Below are 23,038 nucleotides of genomic sequence, written 5' to 3'. Positions count from 1 at the left end.
GAGAGGAGTCCGCCGACGCGGGATCCAAGGTGCCGGAGGGATCATCGCAGAGTGACCCCAATCATTGGCGCACCATCACTAGGCACCATTGAGGTCCCTTGATCTGCTCCTTGTTGGCTGTGTATTTCTCGACCCTTCCAGATGGACTTTGAGGTTGCTGGCCTGCTGGATGACTGGGTCGATGGAGGGCAACACGGCGGGGTCGGGCCACACTAGACTTGCCCATCAAGGCCTCCTTCTCTTCGCAACCGGATCTGTCTCGCTGCTGGAGCTCTCGAGGGGGTGTCCTTGCCGGGGGCTCGGGCGGCCTCCTGACCACTGATACTTGCCTTCGGGACCGTTTGGTCTCCTCTCACCCTCGGGGGGGGGGGGGGGGAGCTTCCCTCCTACTGTCTGTTCATCTTGTAGCTCTGCAGATACTTCAAGGCGCATTGGATGATGGTGGTGTCATGCCTGGGCCAGGCGGTGGGTGAGGCGATGGGATATCTACTGAGCGCAGCATCATCAGACTAAGGACACTGAGGTTTTTATTTTCTTGGTTGTCAGACATTCTATTGTTCTCTAGTTATTCTTGGCATTTTGATCGGGGGGGCGTGGGTCTTGTCCGTGACACCCATTATTCTTCCCTACGTGTTTCGGGGAGGTTTAGGTCAGAGGCCCTCGGGCCTTACGGTGGGATTGGGGAGGTGGAAGGGAGGGTTTCGGAGGGGGGGGAGGGTATCCGGTGGAGACTGGGGGGGGGGGGGGGGGGGGGGGGTTGTGCATCTCGTGTTCTTTTTGTTGTGAGACTGGCTTCTAACCCTTTAGAGACACGGGGGATGGCGGAGGTCCGGAGTGGTGGTACTAGATCTCTACAGCAATCCGGGGAGGGGGCCCTTCTTTCTTGATAGTTAACATTGCTTCTTAGAATGTAAGGGGCTGAACTCCCCACAGAAAAGGCAACAAATTTGGAAGTATTTAAATGATCACAAATTTGAGGTGGTGACCTTGCAAGAAACCCATCTTAGGAAGGCGGAGGTCTCTAGGTTGCATCACAGAAATTACCTGATGATTTATACATCCGCCGCCGCAACGAAACACAATGGGGTGGCCCTACTTTTTCATGGTTCTGCGAATTTCCAACTTCTTACAAATCAGATAAGGAGGGGAGGCTGTTGTTAGTCAAGGGCCGCTTGAGGGGTAAGCTATGCACCTTTGTTTCATTATATGCATACGCCCAACTCGGGACAATCTGCATTCCTTTCACATGCTCTTGACCAGATTGGGGTTTTGCGGAGGGTCCTATTATGCGTTTGGGGGATTTTAACCATAAATGGCAGGGGTCTCTAGATAGCTCCGGTTCCACCAGGGCGGCCACTAACACCTTTTCCAGTAGCCTCCGACAGAAAGTCCTTGACCTGGGGTTACTTGATGCCTGGCATTCCCTACATCCCAACACCAAAGACTACACTCATTTTTCACATGTCCATAGGACATATTCTAGAATTGATTACATTTTTATCAGTCAATCCCTGCTAGGGGTCCTTCAGGCTGCCCAGATCCTCCCGATATTAGTATCCGATTATTGTTTGATCACTTTGGGCCTTCAATGGAGTGGGACCTCCCCTAGAACACCTCAGTGGTATTTCCCTCTAGCCCTGACTAGGGATCCGGCGGCCAGGGATGACCTCAAAACAGCTATAACCGATTTGTTCCTTCATAACGATCCGCAGGATACATCCCCCCAAAACACCTGGGATGCCTTTAAAGCCGTGATACGTGGGAAGTGCATCCAACTTAACTCGAATTTAACCAAACAACGTACGCGGGAAAGGGAGGCTCTGGAGAGGGAATCGCAAGTAGCGGAACAGGCCCATAAAGCAAACCCAACCCTTGCCCTCCAGAGGCAACTGGCTGCTCTCAGGGGAAAACTGCGCGCCATTTACTCCAACGAGGAGGAGTTAACCCTCTTAAAACTTCATCACGCCTCTTTCACACAGGGGACCAAGGTGGGCTCACACCTAGCACGCCGGCTTCGGGCACAAAGGGAGAGAGACTTCATCGGGGTGATTTTGGACCGACAGGGTCACCTCACGCATTCCGATACCGCTAAAGCCAACATATTCGGGGAATTTTATAGTGAGCTCTATCAGGGCACCACCCTGGAGACTGTGCTGCAACAACGGTTCTTAGATGACCTTGCCCTTCCGCAACTGTCGAAAACATCAGCGGCAGAGTTAGATTCCCCCATCACTCCTGAGGAGGTCGGGATGGCCATCTCGTAACTCAAATTGCATAAAGCCCCGGGTCCTGATGGCCTTACGGCTCACTTCTACAGATGTTTCTCTACAGAGCTCATTCCTCATCTTACGGCTCTATTTCAGGCCATTGCCTCTGACAGGTGTGTTTCTAGATAAATGGCGGAAGCTGTGATTACGGTGATCCCCAAGGCGGGTAAGGACCCACAACTCTGCGGCTCCTATAGACCCATTGCACTTCTCAATCTGGACGCCAAGCTGTACTCTGCAATTCTGGCAGCGCGTCTGGAATCTTTGATGCCAGCGCGGACTCATCCCGATCAGTCGGAATTTATAAGGGCAGGCAAACACATGATAACATCAGAAGTACGGTTCACCTGATTGAGAAGGCTACGAGGTTCCGGATTCCCGCGGTGCTGATAGGCCTCAACGCGGAGAAGGCCTTTGACCGGGTTGACTGGTCTTTCCTCTTTTTAATCCTGTCGAAATTTGGGTTCGGGGACCCTTTTCTCAACATGGTAAAAGCCAACTATCACCATCCCACTTCTCTTGTGTCAGTTAACGGCTGCTCCTCATCCCCCTTCGCCTTGAATAGAGGTACCCGTCAGGGGTGCTCCCTCTCACCTCTTTTGTTTGCCCCGAGTATCGAACCTCTGGCGTTTAGGTTTCCAATCAACGAGGAGATCCGGGGCATTCCCTTTGGCAGAGATGTGCATAAGGTGTCATTGTTCGCTGATGATATTCTCCTCATGCTTGAAGATCCGGTCCATTCGTTGCCAGCGGTGCAAAGGGAACTACGAAGCTTTGAACAAATCGCTGGCTTTAAGATAAATTACACAAAATCAATAATACTTAATCTTACCCTCTCCCCTGCTGAGGTTTCCCGTTTGAAGCCTCTGACGTCTTTCCAATGGGCTAAGCACTCTTTGCTTTACTTAGGAGTATGCCTCACGGCTAAATTGAGTGATCTCTACAAGCTGAACTAACCACCCTTAATGTCTCAACTCCGGACGGTGGTCGCCTCTTTACATTTCTTGGCGGGGGCGAATAAACGTAATAAAAATGACGGTTCTACCTACATTTTTATACTTGTTTCAGGCACTCCCTATTGAGCTGGAGGGGACTCTGCTGCAGAACCTCCGCATCCTGGTCACCAAAATAATTTGGCAAGGGGGAAGGGCGCGCCTACCCCATCATGTACTCCGACGTCAGCGTGTCCACGGTAGTTTAGCCCTACCTGACTTCACCTTATATTACCAGGCGGCCCAGTTGCGGGTAGTAACCGAGTGGTCAGCCAGGGAATCCGATAAGCACTGGCTTCACAATGGACAGCTCTGTGGTGGGGAGGTCTATCTGGGATGTACTGTGGAAGCCTAGAAAGGCTCACCCGCCCAATGCTTATCTCAGCACTCCCACCCGTACGACCTTGTCCACGTGGGACATGGTTACCAAGAGAGCGGGGTGGACCTCTTTCCCTTCACCATACACACCCATTCATTTCAACACAGATTTCCCCCCGGTACTACGTGAGGGGCCCTTCAATAGTTGGAGAAGGGGAGACTTCCTTAAAATCGCTGTCTTGTTTCGCTAAGGAGAGGTTTTATTGTTCGCTGAATGTAGGAAAGAATTTGCGTTTCCACAGAGTGAGCAATACCACTACTTGCAGCTCAAACACTGGGTTTTGACTCCATCCATTCAGGAGGCGGCCACTAGAGAGCGTACAGATATAGAGAAGTTTGTACCCCTTAGGGCGGGTTCTATGAAGGGTGCCATTTTGACAATCTACGTTATGTTACTCTGCACGGCCTACTCCCCTCGAGCACAATATATTTCCTTCTGGGAGCACATTTTGAGGAGGGACGTTACGGATGGGGAATGGTCTCATCTTTGGAGGGATATTTTTAAACATAATAGGTCACTGGCACTTCGAGAAGCCCACAATAAACCCTTATACGATTGGTACCTATACCCTACAAAGCTTCGTCGTATCTTCCCTGACATGTCAGACCTTTGTTGAAGGGGATATGGGCTCCAAGGGGACTTTAGGCATATATGGTGGGACTGTCCTAAGATTCGTCCCTTTTGGGATGAGATCCTTTCTCATATCAAAGACATATTGGGCTACCCGATACCAACCTTCATTGACTTTACTCTCCTTGGCCCCGAGATCCCCTTCTGGCCAGACAAACTAAGGCTGAAAAAGCAATCTTGTGGACATGCCTGGGGGCGGCAAAACTCACTTTGGCAGCTGCATGGAAGAAGGCGGAGGCCCCGGCAATTTCATTGTGGCATGCTCGATTATGGAGGATCATATCGTTGGAGCGCCTGGCGGACATTTTCCAGAATGATTATGAAGACTTTGTGCTTCGTTGGGGACCCCTGGTGACCTTTTTGTCTTGCGGTCTCCCCTCAGCGGTCTGTCCACTGACAGTACGGGCCATGCACCTCTTCCAACTATAGACGCTCTCACCTTGCTCTGTTGGCCCAGAGGGGCTCCTTAGCTTTACTATGGATAGGCCTGAATCTCACTGTTATTTGATGCACCAAAAGTTTATGCAGATTTTGAAGTACTATCTTCATTCTTTTTGTTTTGGTTAGCAATTAGTCACCACCGGAGCGGGAGGGGTTGGGGTTGTTTCATTGGGGGGTGGGGGTTATATGTTCTTGAAACCGGCTTCATCCATTTTTTACGGGACTGTGACCGGCAGGGGTGTCACGCAAAGCTGAACCCACCATAGCTATTGGTATTGCAACCCTAGGATTTACACGTCCCTTTGTACCCTTGTGGGTGCTGTCTTTTGTATGTGAAATGGTTTGATGCTTAATAAAAATACATTTTTATAAAAAAAAGGTTCAAATTACTTTTTTTTCAACTGTGTAGAAGTCAGCTCTGGTTTTGATAGCGACTTGACAAGATGAAAATCTAACCAAAATCTAGTGACTTGGTTTCCACACTTGTGCGTAAAAGCCCCCTTTGATGATTCATGCATCCAACCATTCATTGTGATTTTCGGATCTTTAGGTCATTTAAGGAGGGTGTTTTCTGTTTTTTCAGAGTTCAGGATTGTAGGCTTTGAATTTCTTCAAAAAAGATCTTCTGGCACACCTGGTTATCGTCTGTGCATTTAGGAACGGCTAAACCCAATTCTCAGGGGCTCAATGTAAAAGTTGAATAAGCCAGTGGTAGAATTGAACTTGGAGAGAAAACACTGTTGGTTAATGTCTTCCTATCCTGACCAAATGTGCTTTTATTGATAACGAAGACCTAAACCATAGTAGGACTCTTTCTCGGAAGCCCAAGCATGTTTCTAAGATCTGAAGATCTTTTCAGTAGTCAGTGGTGCCAAAAGATCCAGCAGGATAATACGTCCGGCAGGACCATCATCTAGCACGCAGTGGATATCATTCACATTTTTAAAGTGGCTGTTTCTTTATTGCAAGCCTTTCGTTAATCGGATTGATAGAGGGCTGGGAGACCTTTTTTGTTTACATGATTATAAAGTTGAATGGTGACATTGGTCTGAAACCTCTCCCAGCAAGACAGGCTTGATGCTGGTTTAAGGTTTGAACAATTGTAGGTTTCTTTGAATAAATAAGTCATCTGAGCAGTCTTGGGTGATTCAGAAATAAATTCCTTAAGAAAGAGAACTGTTGAAAAGGTGGCACCATGAATGAGAGAATGGTGGCAAATGTTCTTGAATTATTTTTGATGGAATAAAAATCTTTATATACTGCCGTTTTAGTATTGAATGTTTGCAAGGTCTAATTCAGTGATCAAGGAAAATATCATCCAAGGCTTTGCTTGTAGTAATGGTAATTGGACAGGTCCAAAGTAGACGTGTTTAATAAAGGTACTGTATTTCTAACAAGGATTTTGTTGGAGACAAATTAAAGAAATTCACCGCACTGACGTGGATTTTGATTGATGTACTCTGGGGCTTAGTAGGTCATAACTGAATTATTTCTTGTGGCAGTTTAAGGAGCTGTTCATTTTTCCATGACTGTATTTGGTTTTCATAGTAATGACATTGTCTTAGTATATTTTCTTAGCCTTTTGTCTACTTCGTTTGTTGGTTGGGAGACAAGAGCTGTATCATGCAAAAGAACAAATGATGGACAAAATACTGAACAATGTCATACATTCACCCTAGTACAGAGTTCTGGGCCTAAATCCATAGTTTTTTCCTCCCCATGCCATTCTAGTTTAAACCCAGCCGTATGCAAATCAGTCTTGACCCTGTTCCCTATGGGAAAAGTCCAAAACTGCCAAGCCAGGTCTTACTTAAGACTGGAAATAAGCATCCTAGAACCGGTTTCGGGGTTTCACCCCTCATCAACCAGGCTAGCTTGAATCAGGTGGCATGGAGAGCACAAGACCCACGTCTGGGCATAGCTGTCCCACTCGGGGTGACAAATGCAAAAAGAACAATTGATGGACAGAATGCTGAACAATGTCATACATTCACCCTAGCAGAGAGATCTGGGCCAAAATCCATTGTTTTTTTTGCTCCCCATTCCATTCCAGTTTAGACTCACCCATATTCAAATCAGTCTTGACCCTGTTCCATGTGGGAATAGTTCAGCCCCAGCTGCCATGCCTGGTAGTCCTTGGACTGGAAACAAGCATCCTAGGACCGGTTTCGGGGTTTCACCCCTCATCCAACAGGCTAGCTTGAATCCAGTGGCATGGAGAGAATGGGACCCACGTCTGGGAATACCCGTTCAATGCAAATGCAAAAAGAACAATTGATGGTTAAAATGCTGACCAATGTCAAACATTCACCCCAGTACAGAGATCTGGGCATAAATGTGTTTGCTTTGTTCGCCCTAAGTTGGCAGGCTATGCGCAGACGTAGTTCAGTTGCTCACTTTGCCACTGGATTCAAGCTAGCCTGGCTGATGAGGGGGTGTTACCCAGAAACCGGTACCAGGATGCTTCTTACTGGTCCAGGGAAGACCTGGCTTGGCAGTTCGGCTGGACTGTTCCTATGAGGCACAGGGTCAAGACTGATTTGCATATAGCTGGGTCTGAACTGGGGCAGCGCAGAGAGCTAAATAACAATGATGGATTCAACCCAGATCTGAGACTGGGGTGAGTGTCTGAAAAGTTTCAGCGCAGCGTCCATCATCTGCTTGTGTTTGCCTTGTTCGCTCTAGGTTGGTAGGGTATGGCCAGACATGGGGCCCTTGCTCACTTTTCTACTGGATCCAAGCTAGTCTGGCTGATGAGGGGTGTTACCCCAAAATCTGTCCCAGGATGCTTGTTTCCGGTCCATGGAAGACCTGACTTTGCAGTTCGGCCTGAACAGTTCCCATGAGGTACAGGGTCAAGACTGATTTGCATAGGGAGGGAAAACGCCAGGGTGAACACGGGGCAAACACCAGGTGTAGGGTTTGGACCAAACCCCAAATAGGACATCCCTAAGGGCTTCATTAAATGGGAATAACGGTTCTGAGGAGGAACTCCAGGCTGAACCGCATCTGTCAAAACGTTAGTTTTGACTTCCACTGATTGTAGGTTAAGGTCCAGGACCATAGCCACCCTACGCAACACCATAGCAAAAAAAGGCTTCTTCCTCTGTGGCCAAAGTAGGTGGAAAAACTAGGCCAGTGTCAGGTGGGGCATCTAACCTGCTGGCCACACCAAGTCCCTCATACACCAGTTGTTCTCCTCAACTGGGTCCCCTTCATAAGGGTCCATAGAACCCTCCGAATCGTCTCCCTCTCCAGACCTATCAAAAAAATAAGGTACTGGCTCCGCTCCAGGAAGGATGTCCTAAGTCGGCAAGAGATGGCAACCATCCAGCTCCGTGTAGGAGTCGGACAATGGCACTGCTTAGGAGCATCAGCAGCACCAGGGGTGTCAGCACTGGAGCAGGTGCCAAGGAAAGTCTCAGTCGTGATGGCAGCTCTGCTCCGGATCCAGCGAGGGATCCTTGGGGCCTGACTGGCACCGAGGTTGAACGCGCTGGCTTGGTTCCAGTGGGGTTCTCTCCCATACCTGTGGGGCCCGTAGGCGCTCCAGAGGGGCCGGGACGCTTAAAAATGAGGTGCATAGCCTCATAAAATTCCTTTAGCTGGGTGGGGGCTGCTCCAGTACCAGGAAAATTGTGTTAGCGTGGAGCGGACCCAGGTTCATACCTTGCAGACTCACATGGCCTGGAGTGCTGATGATCCTTCGTCTCGTTGGATGACTTCCACAGGCGCACGGAAGTCGAAGAATGTTTGGAGTACTTGTGGGACTTAGCCCAACTTCCCTAATGACTTCAAGTGCGACTAGGAACGTCTGGGGAGGGCTCCACGAACAGTCCCACGATCTGCCACACAAACGGAACATCGATAGTCGCCGAGTTGACCAACTTGGGGTGGCGAGGCTGTTGAAGGATCGCAAAATCAGTACCTTCAAAGTGCATGGTGCGACGGTCCTCAGATGCCCTGGAGTCATGTCTCAGCTCCAGTCACCACAAACACATCAAGTGAGACACACCGACATTTGCCTGTGACAGGCCCCACATGTTTTGAAACCAGCGGTTTCTTGGGTGACATCCTCATATAAGGAGATGAAATCTCAGAAAAAAAGGGCGACAAAAGGTCGAAAAGGGCAAGTAAAAATAATACTTTGGGACAGCTCAAACCAGATCAGCGCACGTCACTTTCAGCATGGACAACAACGCGGAACCAACGCCATGCGGAGTCGAATAATGCCACCTACAGGCGTGCAGGGGTACTGCTCAAAAACCTTCTGGGTCCAGTCTGACGCTTTGGGGTTTCAAAGGTAAGAGATCTGCATTTAGAAGTCTATCAGACTAGGTTTTTAGTTTATTAAACCTTGGGAAAAGCTGAACCTTTATGGAACCCATAATATTTGGTACATTATTGTCAACATACGCTGCCTGCTAATGCTAAATAGCATGTGGAGCAACAAATGTTATGTTGAATATAGAAGACTCGTCAATACTGCTGTCCTTCACTCTTCTTATTTTTCACAACACATTCGGAATGGAACAGAACATGGGTTTAAGACTTATGAATCAGTCTAAATAAATCAACATTTTATTTTATACTTAAATTGCATTTGTCAACTTTTTATAAATCAATTAAACAAGTTTACATCCCTAGAATCACCATACAATAATATATACAATGAATAAAAATGCATTCAAAAACATTTGTTACTTCCAATCAATCATCACAATCCACATTCACCCATTCCCTAGCATACACAGAAACAACAATTTATTTACATTAGCAGTTAAAAAAAAAAGTTTTACACAAAACCATAGAAAATACGTTTTTTTTAAACACAATTTATAATTTCTTATCACTAATCCTTGAAATTTGTAAGTCTTATGGCATATACATTAGCGGTCTACGCGTTTCAAACTCCAATTAGTTGGGAGTTCTCATCAGGACCTTCCAGCTGCAAAACAACAAGAATATTCATTTTAGCCATTGCTTGACCCCCCTTATTAGTATGCTCCAGTTTTGCTCTGAAAAGGAATTACTTTTACTTTGACAGCAAATTTTATTTACAAACAGGTGGAGTAGCCATGGGCTGTCCCTTCGCTCCAGAGTTAGCGATATTGTTTATGGAACGTTATGAGGAAACCTTCATTTATTGGAATAATCAGTTTGGAGATATGATTACCAACTGGAGTCGTTTTATAGACTACTTCTTCTTCGTCTGGACCGGGAGTGAGGAAGAGCTCAAGAATTTCCATGGATGGGTAAATATGCGTACCCAGGAAATACAATTCAATATAAACTACTCAAAGAATCGAATGTCGTTCCTTGATGTAGAGGTTTACCAATTGAATGGAGGCCTGGCCACGACCTTGTAAAAAAAAAAGAAACCAATCAAAATAACTTGTTACACTTCTCAAGTAATCATCCACGGAATCTTAAAGAAAATTTACCTTATGGTCAATTTCTAAGAATCCGACGAAATTGCCAATACAGGGACGAATATGAAATCCATGCAACCAAACTAATGGAAAATTTAGGAGACCGAGGTTACCCGAAAAAACTATTAAAAAGATCAATGAAACTGGCGTGGTGGACCCCTCGAGAATGCTTGTTGGGAAAAAAGACCAAAAAAGAGATGGAAAGGATTCTGTGTGTTTCGACATACTGTCCGAATTCAAATTTATTAAAAAAAGCCATCTGTAGCAACTGGCATTTGGTAAAAACCCTTTATGAATCATTAAATAAAGTCCTACTGTTTGCTTTCCGAAAGAACCAGAGCATTGCCAATCAATTGGTCCGGACAGCTCTTCCACAAAAAGAACAAGCAACCATGAGATCTTATCTAGGACTTCCACCTATAAAGGGCCATCGAAAATGTGGAAACTGCTCATGTTGTGCCACCACAGAAGAGAGTGATGTCTTCAAATATAAAAACATATCATGGAGACAAGATATGCTTTACAAACTGCAAGTCCAGGTTGGTTGTATATGGGATCAAATGTCCGTGCAATTTGCTATATATAGGCAAAACTAACCAGGAGGTAAGGACTAGAATAACGCAGCACAAGTCGAGAATAAGGAAAAATATCTTGACCGCTCCTCTAGTCAACCATTGGCAGATAATGAAACATATGGAAACGGACTTAAATGGACAGTTATCTCCAAGGTGGGATGTGATTTCAGAGGTGGCGATCTGGATGCTAAGCTAATTAAAAGAGAGGCAATGCTCATTGTCAAATTCAACACAGTTGTGGAGGGACTCAATGAGATGACGGAACTTTTTAAACTGAGTTGAAGTATTTGGAGTAATTCCTGTGAATAGACCCCATATATAAAAAGATAGCGAAACCACTATCAGAGATGAGTTTGACCACCCAGACATGGACGTGCTCTTTCATCAAGCCACTGTTCATATTAACAGGGGGGTATGAAGGCTGATAGTCCAGCTTGTTCGCATTGAGAAAAGTATACATTCCTCCATTCTCCACAATCGGGTGACTACGGGAGAGCTTAACCAAGTTATGTGAACATGTGACACAGGCTAGTTGTAAACCATGTTGTGTGAGGTACGAGGCCTCCCCCCCCTTTTTTTCAATAAAGTTTTATTATATAGAATTATGTGATCTGGCATTGGTCCACATTCGAAATCTCACTGGGCAGGGCTAACAACCAGTTTGTTCGTAATATGCCACTTCAACATTTATCCGATTGCAGAATGGTTGTATGAACCAGATTGCAAGGTGTTTGAATACAGTTTCACGGCTATAAAGCCGACAATCGTGAACTCAGGAATAATTGGTGCACAATGAAAATTAAATTCCTGCCCACATTTTACACTGGATTCCGTGATTTTAATCAAGCTTACCGTACACCTAAGGCTTTACAAGGGTGTAATATCACGGCAATTTTTGAAACTACACTACCCAGAAAACCGATCCACCAGGAAGTGCTTTATACTCCTTCCGGCACAGACGCAGCTACGGCTGATTGTACACAGCGCGTACTGCCGACAGAGAGGAGGTGCGGAGATTCTATGGCAGGACCGGAGGCTTCTGATTATGCTTTCTCATTTCTTTACTGCACAAACAGCAGCCAATGAAAATGAAACTACAAATGTAAAAAACAACATTTCCCATGAGGCTTTGAACCACGCCTCTCTTACAACAACCAATCACAATGGTAATAAGCATATAAAGTATAGAGACACTAATCTGGCCTCCTCTTTCTTTGTTGCTCCGCAGCCCAGATAGGTGCTCTATACCTTTTATGCTTATTTCATGTGATTTATGGCCTATGCCTAATGGATCGCCTTAGCGCGTTGTACTGTAGTTAAACGCTATGATTGCCTATTTTTATGCTTTGTAATCTGCATTGCCTGTCACTGTTCGATACAGTGTGCCTGCGAGCGCGGGCTGTTTGCCGACTTGTTTTGTGCATTGATTGCCCCGTTCTGACCTTAGATTGGGACCGGAGCTTCCCGCCCGCGTCCCGACTCCTTCTGTGGAGCATGTTGCGTCCGTAGGCCCCCCCCGCTCTTCACCCTTCTCTCGCTGCTTCAGCGGCCGCTTGCTCGCGGTCCGCGATCGTGAGGGGTTTAGCCCCCCCCTCGGGGACGGAGACGCACGCCGGAGCCCGGCAAGGCCCTGCGTGCGTCTCTGAGGTCTCGCGCGCGTCGGTGTGCGCGCGCAGATCTCGAAGGTGCCTGCTTGACGCTCTGCCCCCGGCTGAAGTGGGGATCTACGCAGCATTGGCCAGGAGCCGAGGGCGATTTTCTAGAAATTTCTAGCAGCGTTCTTCCATCGCTTGGTGCACCTGAGCTTCCCTGCAATTAACCCTTGCCTCCCAGTGAGTGAGGAGGCAAAACCTAATTTTTGGACCCCCTTTCTGTACTTCAGAGAGGGCTACTCCCTCCATTAGTCCTAGAGTTGGACTTTTATACCTGAGTCTTACCTGGTATTACCGGCTCCTGTGCCTGGCACTCCCCATTATCGACGCCCTCGTTTTGGGCTGGTACCTGAGCTTCCCTCTGGGGACTGGAGTTGGAATTACTAATTCCTTATCATTATGGCAGACACTGAGTACTGCGAAGAGGAGGGTGCTGCGTGTGACTACCATGGCCAGGATGAATTCTATGAGGAAGAATCCATGGAAGATATTATTGATAAAAAATTAGACGCTAAATTGGACAAGGCCCTTTCCTGGGCCCTCCTTCCCTTGGCCAAAAAATTGGAACTATTGGTCCCTGGTAAGCCACTTTCCCTTCCAAACAAGAAATCCTCTCGCCCTCCCCCTAAGAATGTGGCTCTTGACCCGGCCTGGCCCCATGCCCAATCGTATGAAAAGATTTACGAATCTAAAGAATCCCTTTCTGCTAACAAAGCTTTGACCTCCCGCCCCCCCACTCCCTACCCTCCCGATGACACCACTACTGATACCGGCACCGATATAGATTCTTCGGGTGCCGCTCCCCGCAAACGCACTAAGAAGCGTAAGCATACCTCTCCGGTCACTCCCTCTCCCTTCTCTTTTGACCCGACAGACATTGTCCACCCCAGGTCCTCAGACTGGGTTCCCCCCCCCTGCTGTGGCGGAATACCTGGAGGCTCACCTCCGTAAAGGGTTTGATAAAGAAGTGAGGTCTTGACTTAAGTCCGAGTGCCCCGTCCCGATTTACCTCACAAGGTGGCAGTTACCCCAGACATCGACCCCTCCATGACCACCTTTCTAAAGAAATATATGAAAAACCCCAAGAAAGGGATTGATCGCGCGCTCAGAGCGTGCCAAGATAAGGTCCTTGACCTTTCGGGGCCTTTGGCCAAGATCCTAGAGTTGGCCCTTCAGGCCCAAGAGACTGGTGATGCCATTCATCCGGAAGTTTTGGCGGGATGGGCTCAACGAGCCATTTGCATGCTGGGAAACGCAAACTGCGCCCTTGCCTCAGAAAGACGAAAGTCGGTCCTTCTACGGATCGATCCTCAATTGGTGGAGTTGGCTTCTTCTGAGCCGGGTCCTTTGGCGGAAGGACAGTTGTTTGGGGACAACTTTGTTAAGGACATTGCCAAATTTGTCAATACTTTTGCATCCCTGGATAAGTCTCAAGCCTCCTTGAAGAGGGTGTTGCATCAGGTCTCTAGTAGGGCCGGACGTGGCAGAGGACGCTCGACCGGCCGCTACTCAAATTCCAGTCCTCAGAGAGGCTACGCCCCTAGACGTGGCAGAGGGTACACGCAGGAACCGGACCAAGCCGGTTTTTACCCGTCAAGATCCCGCGGCTTCAGGGGCCGCTATAATCGAGGGGTCAACAGAGGCTACAAAAACTTCGATAATCAATCCTCTGGTAAGTCTTTCGTTTCCTTTGGTCCCGCTAGGGGGAAGGTTGCGTCATTTTGTCATGAATTGGACGAATCTCACTGCAGATGCTTGGGTCCTTCAGACCGTCCAGGGCTACGAGATAGAAATGGTGAACTGTCCCTTGCAGCCTTTCCCCCCCCAACCTCTCCTTTTTTCCTGTCTCGAACAGAGTTTTATAGACTCAGAACTAGACGAACTTTTGGCAAAAAAGGCCATTGCTGTAGGGCCCTTCATTCCAGAGGGCTTCTGCAGCAACGTCTTTCTTGTGCAAAAGAAGGGAGGCGGTCAACGCCTTGTCTTAAATCTGAGGGACTTCAACCCCTTTGTTACTTATCGCCACTTCAAGATGGAAGGTATCCATCTGTTGCGAGACCTTCTCTTGGAGAACGGCTGGATGGTCCGATTAGACCTAAAGGATGCTTATCCGACGGTCCCCATCTGCCCATCTCATCAAAGATTTTTGCAATTCCCTTGGAAAGGGCGTTGGTTTCGCTACAAAGTGCTTCCCTTCGGCCTGTCTTCGGCCCCTTGGGTATTCACCAAGCTGCTCAAGCCGGTGATCTCTCGCCTTTGAGAGATGGGAGTACGTCTTATTGTCTATCTAGACGACATGCTACTCCTGGCCCAGGAGCGGTCCACCCTTCTCACTCATCTGGAGTGGACCACGTCCTTGCTACAGAATCTGGGATTCGTGATCAATACCAAGAAATCGGTGATGATACCGAATCAGCAGATGGAATTCCTGGGCTTCCTGATAGACTCTGTATCAGCTCAATTACTCCTTCCCCTTCAAAAGATCACGTCCATCAAGAGAGAGATAACATCCACCTTGACCAAAGAGAGGATTTCCTCGCGGGTGTTGGCGCGGATTGTGGGCCTTCTGGCCTCGTCGATCCAGGCCATCTTCCCCGGTCCCTTGCACTACAGGGCCCTGCAGAGATTGAAAATCTTTTATCTTCAGAGGAATTTTCATTACGATCCCTTGATTCATCTTTCCCCAGAGGCTCGAGAGGAACTTCAGTGGTGGCTGGATCACATGTCAGCCTGGAACGGCCGAGCTATCTTCGGCGCAGCCCCAGATGTGGTGGTCGAGTCGGATGCCAGTCAATGGGGCTGGGGCGCTCGCTGCGGAGAATTTTCCACAGGTGGACGTTGGTCAGCAGACGAACTCTCACTACACATCAACTGTCTAGAGTTGCTGGCAGGGTCTTTTGCCATCAGGTCTATCTCACCGCTGAAGAGCAATTGTTGTATACTCCTTCGGATGGACAATGTCTCCGCGGTGAGATACATCAACCGATTAGGGCGGACGAAGTCCCGAATGCTGGTCCACATTGCGAAGGAATTTTGGCACTTCTGTCTGGATCGCAAGATCTCTGTGGTGGCGGAATACCTTCCGGGCAAACTCAATCAGGTGGCGGATTGGAATTCCAGATTTCTCCGGGACTTCAGCGATTGGAGACTCCATCCATCGTTGTTCTCTCAGATCAGGACTATGCGAGGCCCCTGCTAGATAGACCTGTTTGCCTCTCGCCTCAATGCCCATCTTCCCCTGTTTTACAGTTGGAGACCGGACCCAATGGCGATGGGGACAGATGCTTTCCTTCACCATTGGGGGCAACAGAGGAATTATGCGTTTCCACCGTTTGCGCTGATTCCGAGAGTGGCGGCGTGATACGCCGGCAGGGGGCGACTGTAGTTTAAGTGACCCCATTCTGGTCGACTCAGTCGTGGTTTCCCATGCTGTTGGAGTTGTCAGTAGACCTCCCCTTCCGGCTCCCTGTCTTCCCGACCCTTCTGCAGGACCCAGTGGGAGCTTGCCATCCATTGGTCCTGCAGAACCAACTGACCTTGATGGTGTGGACGCTCTCCAGAGACATGAATGCCTTGCAGGCCTTTCACGAGAGGCTTCCAGCTTTATGCAGCAAGCGTGGGCTCCTTCCACCCGGAAACAATACTCTGCATCTTGGAAGAAGTGGGTGGGTTGGTGCCTTCCAAAGCAGGTGGATCCCGTGGGATCAAATGTGACCGATGTGCTTGATTTTCTATCTGAACGCGCAGCCTCAGGCCTGGCTTACAGGTCGGTTAATAATTTCAGGTCTGCAATTTTTGCTGGTCATGACCACATCAACGGTAAGCCTGTGGGGATGCATCCCTTGGTGTGTAAGTTGCTTAAGGGTGTGCGCGTAGCCAATCCTCCTCGGCCCAGGTATTCCACAATGTGGGATGTTACTAAGGTGCTTAATTTGTTGGAATCCTGGCCAATAATGTTGATTTGTCTTTGAAACAGCTCTCTGCCAAGCTTACCATGCTGTTGTGCCTCATTTCATGTCGTAGGGTTTCAGATGTTAGGGCGTTAGATTTGGCTGGTAGGATGTTTTCTCCTCAGGGTGTCTCTTTTGTTATTACTCGGCGTACTAAGACCATGTCCCGCTCAGTAGAGTACATAGCCTTTCCACACAACAGCAAGCTATGTGTTTTGCAATGTCTCAAATGTTATGAGGAGCGTACTATTGCACACAGGATTGATCCTTTGGGGCAGTTATTGATCTCTGTTCAAAAGCCCTTCAAGCCAGTCGCTGCAGCTACCTTAGCCAGATGGGTTAGGTGGATCATGTCGGAAGCCGGCATTGATATTTCTGCTTATGGTGCTCATTCAGCTAGAGGTGCGATGGCTTCTAAAGCCTATTTACTGGGTTCCCGCTTGGAGGATATCCTGAAAGCGGCTGATTGGTCTTCAGATTCGATGTTTAAGGTGTTTTATTATAAACCTATTCCTCATGTTTCTGATGCTGTGATTGACGAGCTTTAATTGCTGAGCTTTGAACCAGCATAATCAGAAGCCTCCGGTCCTGCCATAGAATACAAAATGTTCTAGCTATCGCGACAAGAATTTTAGATTCTATTAAGGACACGGAGGCGAGGATTATCCCACCCGTTGGGACAGTTATGCAACTGTTTTGTTGTTATTACATGATGTTGTCTAACAACTTTGTACCCACCCTCTGAGTAATATTGGTTGTGGGCGTTTTTTCTCAAACTTCCTTTTTTGTTTCAGGAAATGACTCCAACAAGAGTTGATCACCGCCTGTGGATTCGGCTGCTGTTCCTTCCTGCTGGAGGATGACTCCTTATGGTTTTGGATTTCTCCGTTGAGAATTGCTGATGGAACTGTTTCTCTCCGTTGAGAGTTAAGACTTTTGTTCAATGTAACGAGACTGTTCGAGACTGTTCGCGCAAAGAAAGAGGAGGCCAGATTAGTGTCTCTATACTTTATATGCTTATTACCATTGTGATTGGTTGTTGTAAGAGAGGTGTGGTTCAAAGCCTCATGGGAAATGTTGTTTTTTACATTTGTAGTTTCATTTTCATTGGCTGCTGTTTGTGCAGTAAAAAAATGAGAAAGCATAATCCTCGCCTCCGTGTCCTTAATAGAATCTAAAATTCTTGTCGCGATAGCTAGAAAATTTTGTATTCTTAAAAGGTGAGAAAACGGCAGGACTATGGCTGTAGTGCTTCGTTCGGAGGAGGATTCTTCCGTTCACCATTTATGCAACTTAAAACTCTCCCTCTCGATTTTTTACATGTAGGTGACATTGAGCCTTTTCTCAATGCTTAACTACTTGAGGCTGCTCCATCCATAACTCGAATACCTGGCTAAAGCGAAGTAAGTCCCATGGCCATCTCCTTAACCATTTTAAACAGTGACTGCTATATTGAGGTAAATTGAAACAACCTCACACGTTATTGCTTTCCCGGCAGGTCCCTCCATACATTCCATTCTTCAGAGGTGCCCACAAGATGTGGGTTCGATGTGAGTACCATTTGTAATGCAGTTTTTGAAAATTATTGTTTCAGCATTTGAGGCTTCTCTAATGGTTGATTGTAAATAATGCTGGTACATTGGTATATTTTGATACAGTGTTGTGCGTCGGGCTGATTTAGGAGGCTCTTCAGTAGTATAAGGTAAGAAGTGGAGACAGAACCCAGGGGGAGCATACTAATAGGGGGTCAAGCAATCGCTAAAATGAATATTCTTGTTGTTTTGAAGCTGGAAGGTCCTGATGAGAACTCCGAACTAATTGGAGTTTGAAACGCATAGACCACTAATGTATATGCCATAAGACTGACAAATGTCAAGGACTAGTGATAAGAAATTATAAATTGTGTTTAAAAAAACGTATTTTCTATGGTTTTGTGTAAAACATTTTTTTCGAACTGCTAATGTAAATACATTATTGCTTCTGTGTATGCTAGGGAATGGGTGAATGTGGATTGTGATGATTGATTGGAAGTAACGAATGTTTTTGAATGCATTTTTATTCATTGTATATATTATCATTGTATGGTGATTCTAGGGATGTAAAATTTGTTTAATTGATTTATAAAATGTTGACAAATGCAATTTAAGTATAAAATAAAAAGTTGATTTATTCAGACTGATTCATAAGTCTTAAACCCATGTTCTGTTCCATTCCGAATGTGTTGTGAAAAATAAGAAGAGTAAAGGCCAGCAGTATTGGCGATTGTTTTGTTTAATATTAGGTCAGTGGCTTGGCCTTACTGTTGGGAGCCCAAACCCAGTAGTATTTTCTGAATATAGAACAACATGTCTGAGATAATAAATGTTTGCTTCCACTTATTACTAAACTACAAAATATGCATCAATTAACCCCTTCCATGCTCATGACGGAACGGTTCGTCATGAGCGTCTGTTGAGCTGTGCTCATGACGGAACCGTTCCGTCATGAGCCGAAAGGCTCATTAGAACCTTCAGCACAGCGCGAAAATTCGCGCCGCGCTGAAGGGGTTAATACAAACGTAGAGATGATTGGAGCTCTGTCTTTAAGTCTTGAGATAATATCCATACTTAGCTTGTGTATCCATGTTCTGGGCTTACACATTATTTGCATTGATGTCCACCATCCTCTGTTTCTGACTGCAATTATTAATTGTGTTTATTCAAATATTCAGTTAACTACACAATGTTTTGTTTATCTTTTATATGCAACCTTTATGGGTGATGCAGTGTCTAGCCTAGGCCTTCTGTTTGTGGTAGATATAGACATATGTAAAATTTTAATATTTCCAATGAGAGTCTGCATGCTGCATTAAAAATCACAAGGGCAACATCTCATGGTTTTCCTGAAAAAATAATGCAAATAGCGGTCTTCAGTTGTCTGAGACGAAGAGGCACTCAGGCATCTAGGGAACATCTTTCCGCAAGGACACTGCCTGATAATCAGAGGGCTGTCACAGACAGGTTCTTAGACTTTGGCCAGAGTACAGCACGCCACTGCCAAACAGTATTTATTGCACCTCTAAATTTCAGCCTGGACGCTTAGTTATCACCGGTTGAGGAATCATGAGGGAGCAAAGACAAGGTCCCAAAAATTATTGGATACATCACAGGGTCCCACAACAAGTTGCTCCAACCCCATCACTGTAAGGTGTGCAGCTAGATCTTGAACTATCCACACACCCTGTGAATTCAATATTCACCGAATAGATGCATGTGCTGCCAGAAAAGGAAGTGGACTTCCTGAAAAACCAAAATAAACTGCTACAATAAACTGGGATTCCAAGTTCACACCATTGTACTTGAATAGAATGTGTAAAGATACTTCCAGGAAAACATACAGTGGAACTTAACATGTCAACACTACCCACAAGCAGGTCACCAAGTAAGCCTCGCTCAAAGTCATTGTAGTGATTTCCACTTTGGTTCTCCCTTAGTTGCCCGAATAGGCTACCTCTGCTTTGCACTGCCACACATAATGCATTTGCTTTTGTGACATGATATTATTTTAGAAATACGTGCACGTATTTGTTGTGACTCTTCTTGGGATTCAGGCTAACATTTCGTACAAGGTCAAACAATATGGTGTACTGTTTTCTTGTGCCTGGTCAGTAATATCGCCTAACGTTTTTAGACATCACACAGTAGCACAGCTGCAGTTTAACACAGTAGTTTTTATCATATAAACCGTGTTTTTCCCCCTAAGGGCGCAGAGAGGAGAATGCCAGCTGAGAGACCTAACCACACGCACCAGAAATGGGGCCCGATGCTAATCCCAGAGATCACTAATATATCACTATACTCACATAGTGAGGGTAGACCTAGATCGTTTCTCAGAAAGAGGAACCTGGAGTTTTTTACCCAGGTCGTGCACAAGCACTTTCAACTAGAGTATACAAGAAATTAAGGAATGTGCAGTTCCTAAAGTGAGAGAGTGTCGGGGAAAGTTCAGGTCTCTCACGGATTGCACTCACACACCGCGGAGGATGTCATGCTTCATCAGAGAGCGTTTTGCTCCTTGTCAGGCCGGCGCTGCAATGCCCAATGGGCCCCCGCAAAGGGGCTCTTTCCCGGAGATCTTTTTATATGAAGCTGTTGGGTGTGTGAGGGTATGTGGACAAGGTGGTGAGTGAGTGGTGTGAATTAAAATACGTCTGGTACTGTCCTCAGCAATGGAGTCTATTCTGCGGGTGTACTAACCTAACTAAAAAATGTGTGCCCGGTCTGGAGGTAATGACCCTGCAGGGTCAATCTAGTGAGTGTGGTCAACATGTTTCTTGCCTTACAACCGCTAACGGGTCTAGCTGCAATTTGTCAGGACCGTTGTAATTAGAAATGAAAGAGAAAGTACTCTTACACTACTGCAGTGCTGGTGCTGTGCATCACTGTATTACCAGCAGTGCTGCCTGGAGCCAGGGCAATTGCCATGAACTATTAAGACCTGAAAAAAATGAGAAAAGGTAACTTTTTAGACCAAAAGTGGCTTGTCCCATGGGGACACCACCAAAATCCTGGTGAAGGTGATAAAAATGCTGTTCTTTAAGTGCGTTGCTACACAATTATGCTCTCACCGGCAAGATCTGGGTTAGTAGTCCACAGCAAGGGTACATTGGACGATCATGGTACTCAAAACCATACCAATGACGTGCAAATGGGGGAGGTTGTAAATTTCCAAACGCAGGCAGGTTTATGCATGAGAGGGCAGTTGTGCCGGGCGTGGAGTGTGGAATATTGTACCGCCAGGGCTGACGAGCCATAGGTGCACGAGAAACACTTGAAAGTAATAAATGGGGTGATAGACGTGTCTAAGGATATTTGAAGTGATTCAGGGTGAATATCAATGTGGACGCGCCACTGTGTTCTGTGGCCGCCTTGGCGTTGCTGGGATTATCAATCACAAACGCACCGCTGTGTTTCATGGTGGGGGGGTTTAGGGGTTGAGGGGGGGGGGGGGGGGGGGGAGGTTGGCGAAGGGGCAATTTGCCCGAGCGCTTGTGCAGTAAGGTGCCCAACCTAACAAAGCTCTGTTTCCAATAGTGTGGACCACAATATACATAACATATGTAACATAATAAATGTAACACATCAGTGGGACAGAGGCCCACAGGGTGAAGGTGTTAGGTGTGATTTCATTCTACACATAGATTGTCATCATTAAGGCCCCCGATGTGGCTGGAAAGCTTAAACATCCATTGTTATTGTTGCTCTTTCCTGAACAGGGCATCCTTGCGGATCTGGGGATGAAATTCCAAGATCATCCAGTGTAGATCATCAGCTGTATGTTGGGATTCTGCAAAATGGGTACACATCCTGGTGTTTGTCCTTTTACACCGGATATCACTACGGTATTCTGTGATTCTGGTCTTAACAGGCCGTGTGGTCATGCCAACATATTTGAGGTGACATGGACATGTAATCAAAAAAACACAATGGCTGGTATTGCAATTCGTGTGTTTCTTTTGGTGCCAAGTGAAGGAGTCAGTCAAGATCACTGACTTACTTGCACTAGTGAGGGGACAAGCGCTACATTGGCCACAAGAATAGTGGCCGTCACAGGTGGTAGGTTCCAACAGCCGGTTTCTCATTGTTGGTTCTTTTCGAGGTCTTGTGCTAATCAACAGATCTTTCAGATTGGCAGTTCTTTTGAACGCAAACCTGGGCTTATCCATGGTCTAGTCCCCTAGATGTGTACATTTCTCCAAAGTTTATTTATAATACTTTTGATCGTGTTGGATTGAGGAGTAAATGTGGTGACACATGTAATTTGCTCTGTGTCAACCTTGGGTCGAACTTCCAAAAGGGCCTTTCTGTTGGGCCAGCACTGGCCTGACGGGGAGCAAAACGCCCTATAATGAAGCATGACATCCTCCGGGGTGTGTGAGTGTAATCCATAAGAGACCTGAACTCTCCCAGACACTCCCTCACTTTACGAACTGCACATTCCTTCATTTCTCGTAGACCTATATAGACATATTAGTTTCCATGGCTGGGTAGTTCATTGAATACAGCCTGCTAGTGATGTTGATAACTTTGCTTAGTTGTATTTGTTTGCTTGTTGCAGCACATTGGCTTCCAAATAGACTACAATAGTTTCAATAAATATATTGTAAACTTCATATATGTCTTTTTTTTGCTTAATTTGGACGTGCATGAGTGAGAAACTCAAGGTGGTAATCTGTTTCCCTTGGGGACTCATGTCTAGGTTTGTTCAAATCACCTGCTACTCTGGAAAGGTTAGGAGTTCAGGTGAAGCACTGTGAGCTAGTCAGATTTTGGCCTACAAGAACTGACCTGTTAGAGAGACTCAGTCCCTACATTCTGATGTCCTGTTCTCCAAAGGCACAGCTCTGCTTCCAAGCAGGATCATTGCAACATCATCTGGCTCCATGGTGAAGACTTAGAGGTTTACATTTTACCCAAACCAGGCACAAAAGTTGGACAAAGATCTAAGCCCAACAATTCCGTTTTTGGTAATGTTGCACAGTATTACCCTTATTAAAGCAGAGCTTACTTGACCTTGGGCAATAATTGGACCTTTTCTGGCTGCATCACCAGTTACCGCACCTCACTGTGGTATGCTCCTTGATCAGCAGTGTTCGACTGCACTCAAAGCAGATTTACATGGCAGCACTGAAACTACTACAAGTTAAGCATGGGCGGAAAATCCGTTTCGCTCGCGGATTTT

General features: G+C 46.6%; 1 protein-coding gene across 2 annotated transcripts in view; it reads right to left on the bottom strand.

Moving 5' to 3' along the window:
* The window catches only part of KDM4C (lysine demethylase 4C), a 2,012,700-nt gene that overhangs the window by 829,272 nt on the left and 1,160,390 nt on the right, over positions 1-23,038 (bottom strand). The gene's annotated exons all lie outside the window — the stretch shown is intronic.

The sequence above is a fragment of the Lissotriton vulgaris genome, chromosome 3_1 (genome assembly GCF_964263255.1).
Source record: "Lissotriton vulgaris chromosome 3_1, aLisVul1.2, whole genome shotgun sequence".
NCBI lineage: Eukaryota > Metazoa > Chordata > Amphibia > Caudata > Salamandridae > Lissotriton > Lissotriton vulgaris.
This window is presented reverse-complemented; position numbering and strand designations above follow the sequence as displayed.